Source organism: Malaya genurostris, chromosome 1 (genome assembly GCF_030247185.1).
Source record: "Malaya genurostris strain Urasoe2022 chromosome 1, Malgen_1.1, whole genome shotgun sequence".
Classification (NCBI taxonomy): domain Eukaryota; kingdom Metazoa; phylum Arthropoda; class Insecta; order Diptera; family Culicidae; genus Malaya; species Malaya genurostris.
In genome coordinates, this window is record NC_080570.1 from 18,002,651 (window position 1) to 18,013,716 (window position 11,066).

At 34.5% G+C, this 11,066-nt stretch overlaps 1 long non-coding RNA gene across 2 annotated transcripts; it reads right to left on the minus strand.

Annotated features, from left to right (window-relative positions):
* Positions 1-1,594: 1,594 nt before the first annotated feature.
* LOC131433984 (uncharacterized) lies at positions 1,595-10,348 on the minus strand. Of its 2 annotated transcripts, XR_009230306.1 has the most exons (5): positions 10,107-10,348; positions 5,888-5,920; positions 5,564-5,811; positions 1,776-1,960; positions 1,595-1,680 (listed from the first exon to the last, which is right to left on the minus strand). It is a non-coding gene; the product is annotated as an uncharacterized LOC131433984 (long non-coding RNA). The 2 variants fall into 2 exon arrangements; XR_009230305.1 differs by having other exon boundaries at positions 1,599-1,960.
* Positions 10,349-11,066: the final 718 nt, after the last annotated feature.

The window sequence follows — 11,066 nt, forward strand, 5'->3', positions numbered from 1 at the left end:
TAGGTGTTACGAGTCGTTACCTTTTCGTGAGTTTAGACGTTACGAAGCTTAGCATGCTTTACTTTTTTGTGAGTTATAGGCGTTACATGCGTTGGGTATTGTATGTTATAGGCGTTACGTGATACTTTTCTTTCAAATTATAGATGTTAGGAAGTGTTACACGCGTTATGAGTCGTAGGTGGTATGAAGCGTTACCTATCTGTTACTGTAAACAATACGAAGTGCTACATTTGCTACTTTTTGAAAGTTAATGGCCTTACGAAGTGTTACATGCGTTACGGATTTTCAAATGACGCATGATTAGTTTTTTGTGTATTACGGGTATTAATAAGTGATACATGCGTTACTTCTTGTAAGTTATGTGTTACAAAGCGTTACATGTTCTACTTTCGATAGGTTAAATTAGATAGATTAGAATTTGGTAAATTGTAGTAAAACTTTATATACTCAGAATAAAGAGCTGGTAGGAACATAATAGTACTGAGCCGTACATTATCAACAATATGCATGCTCTGCACAAATCGTTGATGGTTCCGGCGCGATATTGCAGTAGAACATTGAGTACTTAGCCTAGAGATTCCCAAAGTGGTCGATATCCTTTTTGCGGGAGTCGACGTAAACGAAAACTGACTACGGGGGTCGACGAGGTCTAGAAATCGACCTTGTTTGAAATAAGTTGTTATTTGAAATATACACGCTAAAAAAGTTGTGTTTATTTGACCATCCGCAGAAATTGGTAAGTATTTCACATCAATATTAAAAAAGCAAGAAATTGAATTTTCAAAGGAATTTGTTGATCGATAATTTTAGTAAAGGGGTCCAAGACCCAAAATAGTTTGGGAACTCCTGGTCTAGCCAATAAAACCTAACAGGATACGGTGAACAGGACATGAAGAGCGAATGCCAGAAGCAATATTATCCAAATTATTAAATATGTAAAAACTAGATTGAATCTTCGTTTGTTAGGGCATGTTCAGGAGTGTTCTAGTTCTAGATACAGAATTTATGTCAGTTTTAAAATTTAAATCTAGAAATTATAACAAAATAAACTGGCAGTCCCAGTAGCGTTTTATCTGTGTTTCAAATATAGAAAAAATCAGCCTCCTGCTCAGCGATGTCAGATCTACGGAAATCTCCGTAGATCTACGGATTCAAACATTTTCTACGGATCTACGGATCCGTAGACAAAATCAACGGAAATTGGATTTTTTCTACGGAAATCTACGGAAATTACAATTTATCAACGGAGAACTACGGAAACTGGTTTTTTCTGGCGAGCAAAAAAAAAAAAACTTTTCACCGTGAGAGCTTCCGAGCAAAATGCCAATCTACGGAAATGACACTACTACTATCTGGCATCGCTGCTCCTGCTATGAAGTCATAAAACTGTGGGCAGCATCATTCTGCAAAAACTAAAACAATGAACATTCTCTCGCCAACCGCCAAAGTGTTCAGACCGGGAAGTAAAACAGGCTTGTGAATTTGAGCGCGAACGCGGAAGATTTTTTCTTTTTGTTGTTCACTGATGCATTAGTAGTTGAAGGTGTAAAATAGTGGCTGTAATAAGGAATATATTAGTGAAAAGACTGAATCTCCATAACATTGGTTTTTATTAGATATTAAGGCAAGTTTCTAGATTAATTATTATTCGTTGGAATATATTACGTAGTGCAGGGGAAACTGAAATATATGATAGTAGATGAAGAGGATTTAGATGGCGATGGTCCTGAATTGGTAGGAACAGAAGCCATCTTAAAAGAAAAACGTAAGCTTACCCAAAGTGAAAACGATCCAAAATATGAAGATAATTTTGACGAAAAGCGTATTAAAATAAATAAACCGGTGACAAATCAATATAACTCACGTAGCATAATGAAAAGACAAAAAGAAGCAGATTCCAATCGGAAATTACTGAGTCCTACGCCAAAGCCAGAGATACCAAACGACATTCCGGAATGTTCTGGAAAGAAAAACAAGAAACAAAAAGACAAAGACAAAATTACCAATGATGAATGGCAAAAAAACACAATATTCACGACATTCATAATCGAACGAATCAAACCAGAAGGCACCGTAATTTCAAGGGACAAAGACGAAAAAGAAAAATTTCCACATCCTATGGAAGTGGCCAAAATGCTACAAAACATAGGAATAAAGAAATACATTGAACTTAAATCAGTCGGTAGAGGGCGAATGCAGATCACATTCGAAAAACCGAGAGACGCAGAACAACTTGTAAATTCTAAAATACTAAAAGAGAACTTTGGATACACTTTTTTTGTACCGACTCGTTTCAAAGAAACCATCGGTGTAATACGAAATGTTCCCCCCACATTATCAGTAGATGAAATTCTCAATAATATAAAATGTGAAAATATTACAATATCAAAAATAGAAAGAATCAACAAAAAAGTTGCTGAAAATTCTTTTAAACCGACTTACTCAGTCAAAATTTTTGTTCAAGGTCAAGAATTACCAAAATCTGTGAAAATATACGGTATTAATTCACATTGTGAACCATACATTTTCCCCCTTAAAACCTGTACCAATTGTTGGAGATATGGACACAGAAGCAACTTCTGCAAATCAAAAGAACCAAGATGCTGTAAATGTGGTCTTGAACACAAAGAAGATCAATGTTTGACAAACGACTTAAACTGTGTAAACTGTAAAGGTTCTCACAAAGCATCAGATAAAAACTGTTCCGAAAGACACAGACAGGACAAAATCAGAATGGACATGGCAGTGAATAAAACCAGCTTTTTCGAAGCCTCCAAAAAATACCCCAAAAATACAAAAGTACAGTATAGAATGGAGTCAGTACGAGACTTCCCTCCACTAGAACAACCCCCAAATGGTGAACCGAATAATAAACCAGATATACAAAAGAAAACGAAAAACATAACACAACCAAATACATTCCCTATGCCAGATAAGATCATAGATATCCCACATAACTTTATACCAAATCCATACAAAGTTTCAGACACAGAAGCTATTGTGAATCAAATTATAGAAGATTTAATTAGACAATTCAACCTTAATAACATAATGACTAAAGTGAAATATATACAAAATATAATAATGCAAAATATTAACAAAACAGAAACCATAGAACAAGATCTATTACTGATAAATATAAGCAATCATCTAAATGACATTTTAAACCCAAATCAACCAATATCAAAAAATTAACAAATCTCAGAAATCGATCAATAAACGCTTTGCAAATATTAACTTACGACATCCCCACAAAATTAATTCTTAAAATTAGATAATGTCAGTACAAATAAACAGAAATCTAACAATATTACAAAATAATGTTACTAGCATTAGACCCGCAGACACTAGAGAATTGGTAAAAGAATATCTGAATAGGGGAAACATAGACATAGCGATGTTTAGTGAAATATGGTTAAAACCAAATGAAACATTCAAGTTCACTGGATATAATTTCCTTACGGAAGTTAGGCCGCTAGGATATGGAGGAGTAGGTCTTCTTATCAAAAACGATATAGTCGCTAAAAAACTACCATTACCGAATCTGCACCCAATAGAAATAATAGGTATAGAAACCAAAAACACCACCCCACAACTACACATAATTTCTATATACATACCACCGTTACCTATCACTGCCAATGAAATAAGGTCACCCTTCATAAGACTCTTAGATATAATAGATAATTTCAAAGGACATACAATACTAGCAGGAGATTTTAATGCACACAATCAAATATGGAATCCACATCAACAAAACTGTCCCAGGGGAGAAATGATAGAGCACCTGATCGAAAACAGAGACCTTATACTATTGAATGATGGTTCAAGTACTCTGATAAAACCACCGAATACCACACCATCGACAATAGACCTAACGTTTGCTACATCTAGTATAGCAGGAAAAATTGAATGGTCCATAATAAACGAAGATTTCAATAGTAATCATAGAATCATAAAAATAGAAATAGAAAACACAATACCGAAGTCCCATTCAATAATGCATATAAATAAAAAACAAGCGATCAACAACTTAAATCAATTGCAACCTCAAATGATCCACACACCAGAAGATATTCAACCAATAATAAATGAAAAAATAGAACCATCAAAATACTATTCAAACAAAAACACACAAAAAAATCCAAAGCCATGGTGGACCACGGAAATAAAACATCTACTACAACACAAAAATGACAAATTAAAAGAATTTTTCCAAAACAAAACCTATGAAAATCTTATTTCGTTCAAAAAAGCACGAGCAATATTAAAAAAAACAATACGCACTGAAAAACGAAAAAGCTGGAATTCACTTATAAATTCAATCAACCCGGAAATGAACCAAAAACAACTATGGAATACAGTAAAAATGATCAACGGTGGCAGACCTACCAAAAACAACCTCACTTTATTAAACAACAAACAGATAGCAAATGATTTCATGAATCTTAACTTCCCACCCATTATCAACGAAATAGAATACAACCCAAAACCAACAACCAACGAAATGAGCATTAACTTCTTCGAAACCCGCAAAATCATTAACGCAAAGAAAGATCACTCAACGCCAGGTACAGACAACTTTTCATTTTATATGTTTAAAAACCTTAACCTATCTCTACAAATACACTTCCTTGAGCTCCTAAACAAAGTCCTAATTACATGCAAAATACCGGAAGAATGGAGATCGATTAGAATCATACCGCTATTGAAACCAGGAAAAGACCGATTTCAAGCCTCTTCTTACAGACCATTATCAATGATCAGTATACTATTGAAAATTATTAACAGCACAGTTAAAATAAGACTAACAGAGATTTTAACAGAAAATAATATTATACCAATCAACTCGTTTGGCTTCAGAAAACACACATCAGCTATCAATTGTGTAAATGCAATAGTTTCAAAAATTTATCAAGCAAAAAGAGAAGGATCAGTGGTAATTGCAACATTCTTAGACCTCAGTAAAGCTTTTGATAATGTAGACATTGAGATACTGTTAAAAACATTGGAAAAAGAAAATATACCAAACGACATAACTAATTGGATATATCAATATCTCAAAAAAAGAAACATGATTATAACTCTATCGGATGGAACGGAAATTGAAAAAAACACAAATAAAGGTTTGCCTCAAGGATGTCCTCTTTCCCCTACACTGTTCAATATATATACAAAAATAATTCATACAATAGCTGAAGACGATGAAGAAATAATGCAGTTTGCAGATGACTTTACTGCAATCACGACTGGACTCAACGTAGCATCAACAGCAAATAAAATGTCAAGATTTCTCACTAAACTGTCGATTGCATTCAAAAAAATTGGCATGAAGATAAACCCAGCAAAATCAGCTTCAATAATCTTTACAAGAAAATATGATCCTGAAATTATAATAAAAATTGAAAATAGCATTGTTCCAGTTGTAACACACCACAGAATCTTAGGTGTACAAATTGATCACAAGCTCACTTTCAAAAATCACATAATAACTACCGTAGCAAAAGCAAAAAATAAAATAAACATAATTAAAATGATCACCAAAAGACGAAATGGCGCTCACCCAGAACAAGCGTTAAAGATCTCAAATGCAATAGTCCGTCCACACCTCGATTATGGATTATCAATCACCGCAGCAGCTCCAAAAACTATATTCTCCAAACTAGAATCGATACAACACCTAGCAATCCGTACTTCCATGAGATTACTCCCATCCACGCCTAACCACGTAGTCCTCTTTGAAGCAGGTGAACTACCACTCAAATTAAGAGCGGAATACATCACATTAAAAGAAATAGCAAAAACAATGTACTACAAAAATAGCTCGATTCTTCATTCACTTTATTATATAATAGGATTAGAACAATTACCAAAACATACATCTTACCTTGAAAAAATAGCAGCACTCAATAACTACCACCTATATCAATTAAACAAACAAATTAATCCTCTTAACAATAAAAATGAGTTGCAAAGTAAACTAATAATCTGTAACGAAATAAAAGATCTGAAAAAGAAAAATCTGCCAATAAAAACACAAAGAGACCTGGTTAAATGCACGATAATTAACGAATACAAAAACTACTATCATTTATACACAGATGGTTCCAAAATCCAAAACCAAGTAGGATATGGATACTACGATCCTCAGAAAAAACTATCATTTAGTGGAAGACTTCAATCCGGTTTCACGATAATGAATGCAGAAATAGTTGCTATGATAAGAGCACTAGAATATGCAACAAACCAACAAACAAACAATTTAGTAATTTTCACAGACTCTAAAAGCGCTTGTCAATCTCTTGAAAAGTTAGATAACAGCAATAACTATCTCATCACAGAATTTAAGAACACAGTATTAGCCCACAAAATTAAAAAGGCGGGTGGGTAATGTCAGAGACATAACTGGATGTCGTGAATACGAAAACAAATGACATGTTCCTTAACACTTCCGAATATCAAATAGTTGATCAATCAAGAAGGCTTCACTTGATCTCGATTACTGTGAATTTCACACAGCGAAAAGTGCAAGAATCTAACCAAACTGTTCTACATTTGCACTAAACTGAGGATATTTTCTTTCGATTTGCGAACAACACATCCTAATAGTTCTTCAGAAAACTTTTAGAGCCATTAGAACGGCTGATTTTTTATAATGCTTTCCAACGATGCTTATTCATCCATCGAAATGACTGGCAGCTGTGACGTAATCACTCTTATCGGAAGCGAAACTAGCTTTGCAAACGGCACAAAATACATCTGCTCGCATTGGCGATAGAATCCAAACTGATTAGATTTTTGTTAGGAGCTTTCTTTTACGTGATTTCGTTTGTAGCATTTTCACTAATGGGCGGTCCTAACGGCTATAAAAATAGTCGCATACAGAATATTAATGTCGATTATTTTATTTCGCATTTGCAAATTTATTGAAAAAAAAAACTATCAATATGCTGTAGGGATTCATTTCCAGCATTCAGAAGGGACAAATTGCGTAATTCTCTACGATATTAAACTCGGAACATTTTTCGCAAAAAAAAGCTTCACTTGATCTCGATTACTGTGAATTTCACACAGCGAAAAGTGCACAAATCTAACCAAATTGTTCTTGATTTGCACTAAACTGAGGATAATTACCTGCGGTTTGCGAAAAACAAATCCTAATAGTTCTTTAGGAAAATTTTAGAGCCATTAGAACGGCTGATTTTTTATAATGCTCTCCAACGTTGCTTTTTCATCCATCGAAATGACTGGCAGCTGTGACGTAATCGCTCTTGTCGAAAGCGAAACTAGCTGTGCAGACGACACAAAACACATCTGCTCGCAGTGGCGATAGAATCCAAACTGATTCAATTTTTGTTAAGAGTTTCCTTTATGTGATTTCGTTTGTAGCTTTTTCACTAATGGGCGGTCCTAACGGCTATAAAAATAGCCGCATACAGAATTTTTATGTCGATTATTTCATTTCGGATTTGCATAATTTATTGAAAAAAAACTATCAATATGCTGTAGGGATTCATTTCCAGCATTCAGAAGGGTCAAATTGCGTAATTCTCTACGATATTAAACTCGGAACATTTTTCGCAAAAAAAGGCTTCACTTGATCTCGATTACTGTGAATTTCACACAGCGAATAGTGCACAAATCTAACCAAATTGTTCTTGATTTGCACTAAACTGAGGATAATTACCTGCGATTTGCGAAAAACAAATCCTAATAGTTCTTTAGAAAAATTTTAGAGCCATTAGAACGGCTGATTTTTTATAATGCTCTCCAACGTTGCTTTTTCATCCATCGAAATGACTGGCAGCTGTGACGTAATCGCTCTTGTCGAAAGCGAAACTGGCTGTGCAGACGACACAAAACACATCTGCTCGCAGTGGCGATAGAATCCAAACTGATTCAATTTTTGTTAAGAGATTTCCTTTTATTTGATTTCGTTTGTAGCTTTTCCACTAATGGGCGGTCCTAACGGCTATAAAAATAGCCGCATACAGAATTTTTATGTCGATTATTTCATTTCGGATTTGCAAAATTTTTTGAAAAAAACTATCAATATGCTGTAGGGATTAATTTCCAGCATTCAGAAGGGTCAAATTGCGGAATTCTCTACGATATTAAACTCGGAACATTTTTCTCAAAAAAAGGCTTCACTTGATCTCGATTACTGTGAATTTCACACAGCGAAAAGTGCACAAATCTAACCAAATTGTTCTTGATTTGCACTAAACTGAGGATAATTACCTGCGATTTGCGAAAAACAAATCCTAATAGTTCTTTAGAAAAATTTTAGAGCCATTAGAACGGCTGATTTTTTATAATGCTCTCCAACGTTGCTTTTTCATCCATCGAAATGACTGGCAGCTGTGACGTAATCGCTCTTGTCGAAAGCGAAACTGGCTGTGCAGACGACACAAAACACATCTGCTCGCAGTGGCGATAGAATCCAAACTGATTCAATTTTTGTTAAGAGATTTCCTTTTATTTGATTTCGTTTGTAGCTTTTCCACTAATGGGCGGTCCTAACGGCTATAAAAATAGCCGCATACAGAATTTTTATGTCGATTATTTCATTTCGGATTTGCAAAATTTTTTGAAAAAAACTATCAATATGCTGTAGGGATTAATTTCCAGCATTCAGAAGGGTCAAATTGCGGAATTCTCTACGATATTAAACTCGGAACATTTTTCTCAAAAAAAGGCTTCACTTGATCTCGATTACTGTGAATTTCACACAGCGAAAAGTGCACAAATCTAACCAAATTGTTCTTGATTTGCACTAAACTGAGGATAATTACCTGCGATTTGCGAAAAACAAATCCTAATAGTTCTTTAGAAAAATTTTAGAGCCATTAGAACGGCTGATTTTTTATAATGCTCTCCAACGTTGCTTTTTCATCCATCGAAATGACTGGCAGCTGTGACGTAATCGCTCTTGTCGAAAGCGAAACTAGCTGTGCAGACGACACAAAACACATCTGCTCGCAGTGGCGATAGAATCCAAACTGATTCAATTTTTGTTAAGAGATTTCCTTTTATGTGATTTCGTTTGTAGCTTTTTCACTAATGGGCGGTCCTAACGGCTATAAAAATAGCCGCATATAGAATTTCAATGTCGATTATTTCATTTCGGATTTGCATAATTTATTGAAAGAGACTATCAATATGCTGTAGGGATTCGTTTCTAGCATTCAGAAGGACCAAATTGAGGAACTCACTACGATATTCACCACTTTTGGAAACATTTTTCTTGAACGATTTGTTGTACAGCAGCAGCTATTTTCTTCTCTTCCTCAGAACGCGTTCTGATTGGCTGGTGTTGACATGGGTCAAATGAGATAGGTTTTTCAATAGTGTACTATTGAAATACTTCAATGCTCTTGCTATACACGTTTAAGTTGAAAAATTTCGATTCTATTGGTAGTTAGATTATATAAATCCTTCCACAGATCACTGAGCTATGAGCTTTCAAAATACGAGAAAGGCAAACGCGCCATATGAATTATCCTCTTTGATACTCGTTTATACCAAACATTTCAGAAAAGTTTAATTTTGAACTATTTGAGATTATGTCACACAACTGAAAATTTTATCATAAAATTGTGATCATATTTCCGATGGCATGTAGCAAAAATTATGTTGATTCGTTAGATACAACAAGAGATATTCACGATCAAAAACTTATCACTCTCTCAGAGGGTAAATTTTGAAAAGGCACCCCATAGTAAAGTAAGTCGTATTCACGACAAAAAATACATGTACAATGGATCCCGAGTCACATAGACCTACTGGAAAACGACAGAGCAGATCACGCAGCTAAATTAGGTACAACAAGAAATATAACAGACAATAATAACCTCACATTAGGAGACCTACAAATAGTAATTCAAGATGAACTTTGGCAAATATGGCAGGACAAATACAACTGTATATCTGAAGAAAAAGGAAAATTTCACTTTGAACACTCCAAAACGGTAACACAAAAACCATGGTTCAAACAAACATGGATTAAACATCAACACATTAACACCACAGAAGCAATAGTACTATCCAGAATCAGAACAGGTCACACATCAACTAAACAAAAACTTGCACAATGGAATTACTACCCAAATGATCGTTGCGACTACTGTAAAATAACCGAAGACATAGATCATATTCTCTACTACTGCACTCAATTTGATCAAATCAGAAACACTTTCCCTGCATTACATAATAAAAAAAAACTGACAGAAATTCTAACTGAAAGAAATCCTAGCGAATATCTGGAAATAGTCAGGTATCTAAAAACAATCAACAAACATGTTTGAGAAAAAAGATAAAAATGAAAAATAAAGCAATGCCAACTAGATTACAGCTGCTATAAAATTTAAAAAGTACACCATAAACACTATAGCATTAGTTCGATACGATTAATTTAGCAACGCAATGAAAATACATCACAAGACCTGGCTTTATGGACCGATAGGTCTGAGCCAAAAGAGAGAGAGAGAAAAAAATAAATAAAACAATGAAGAAGAATGGATGTTACAAACTACTTGTTTATTCAGTACCCTTTACCAAATTAAGATTTTACTCGATTTGAAATGCTCGAATGTTTGTTTACCATACTCTGAGCGCTCTGATTGCCCACTAAATACCCCAGATGTTGGCTACGGTAGCACTTGCTGGAGTGACTAGAGATGTCGTAATATCGATCGATTAATCGAATAATCGAGTAAAGCCACAGTTAATCGAATGAAATTTAATCGATTGAATTATTTCAGATAATCGCAGTAATCGATTAATTTCCTACGATTATTGGTTCGATTAGTATTGTGAATTTCAGCTTAGCATAGAATGCGACGGAATCGTCGCAGAATTGCGAAATAATGAGCGTCAGAATCACAGATACCAAGTTGCAGATTTTATGTGAATTTGATGAATTTTCTTTTTTAGCGAACTATGCAGTTTTGCAGACTTTTAGAGGTTTTCGAAGTTTTTTCAGACAGTCATCTAATCTAGATCGATTAGAAAAAAAAAAACGTCTGGTGAACCAAGGGCAATTACAGATTCAACATGCAATTTTC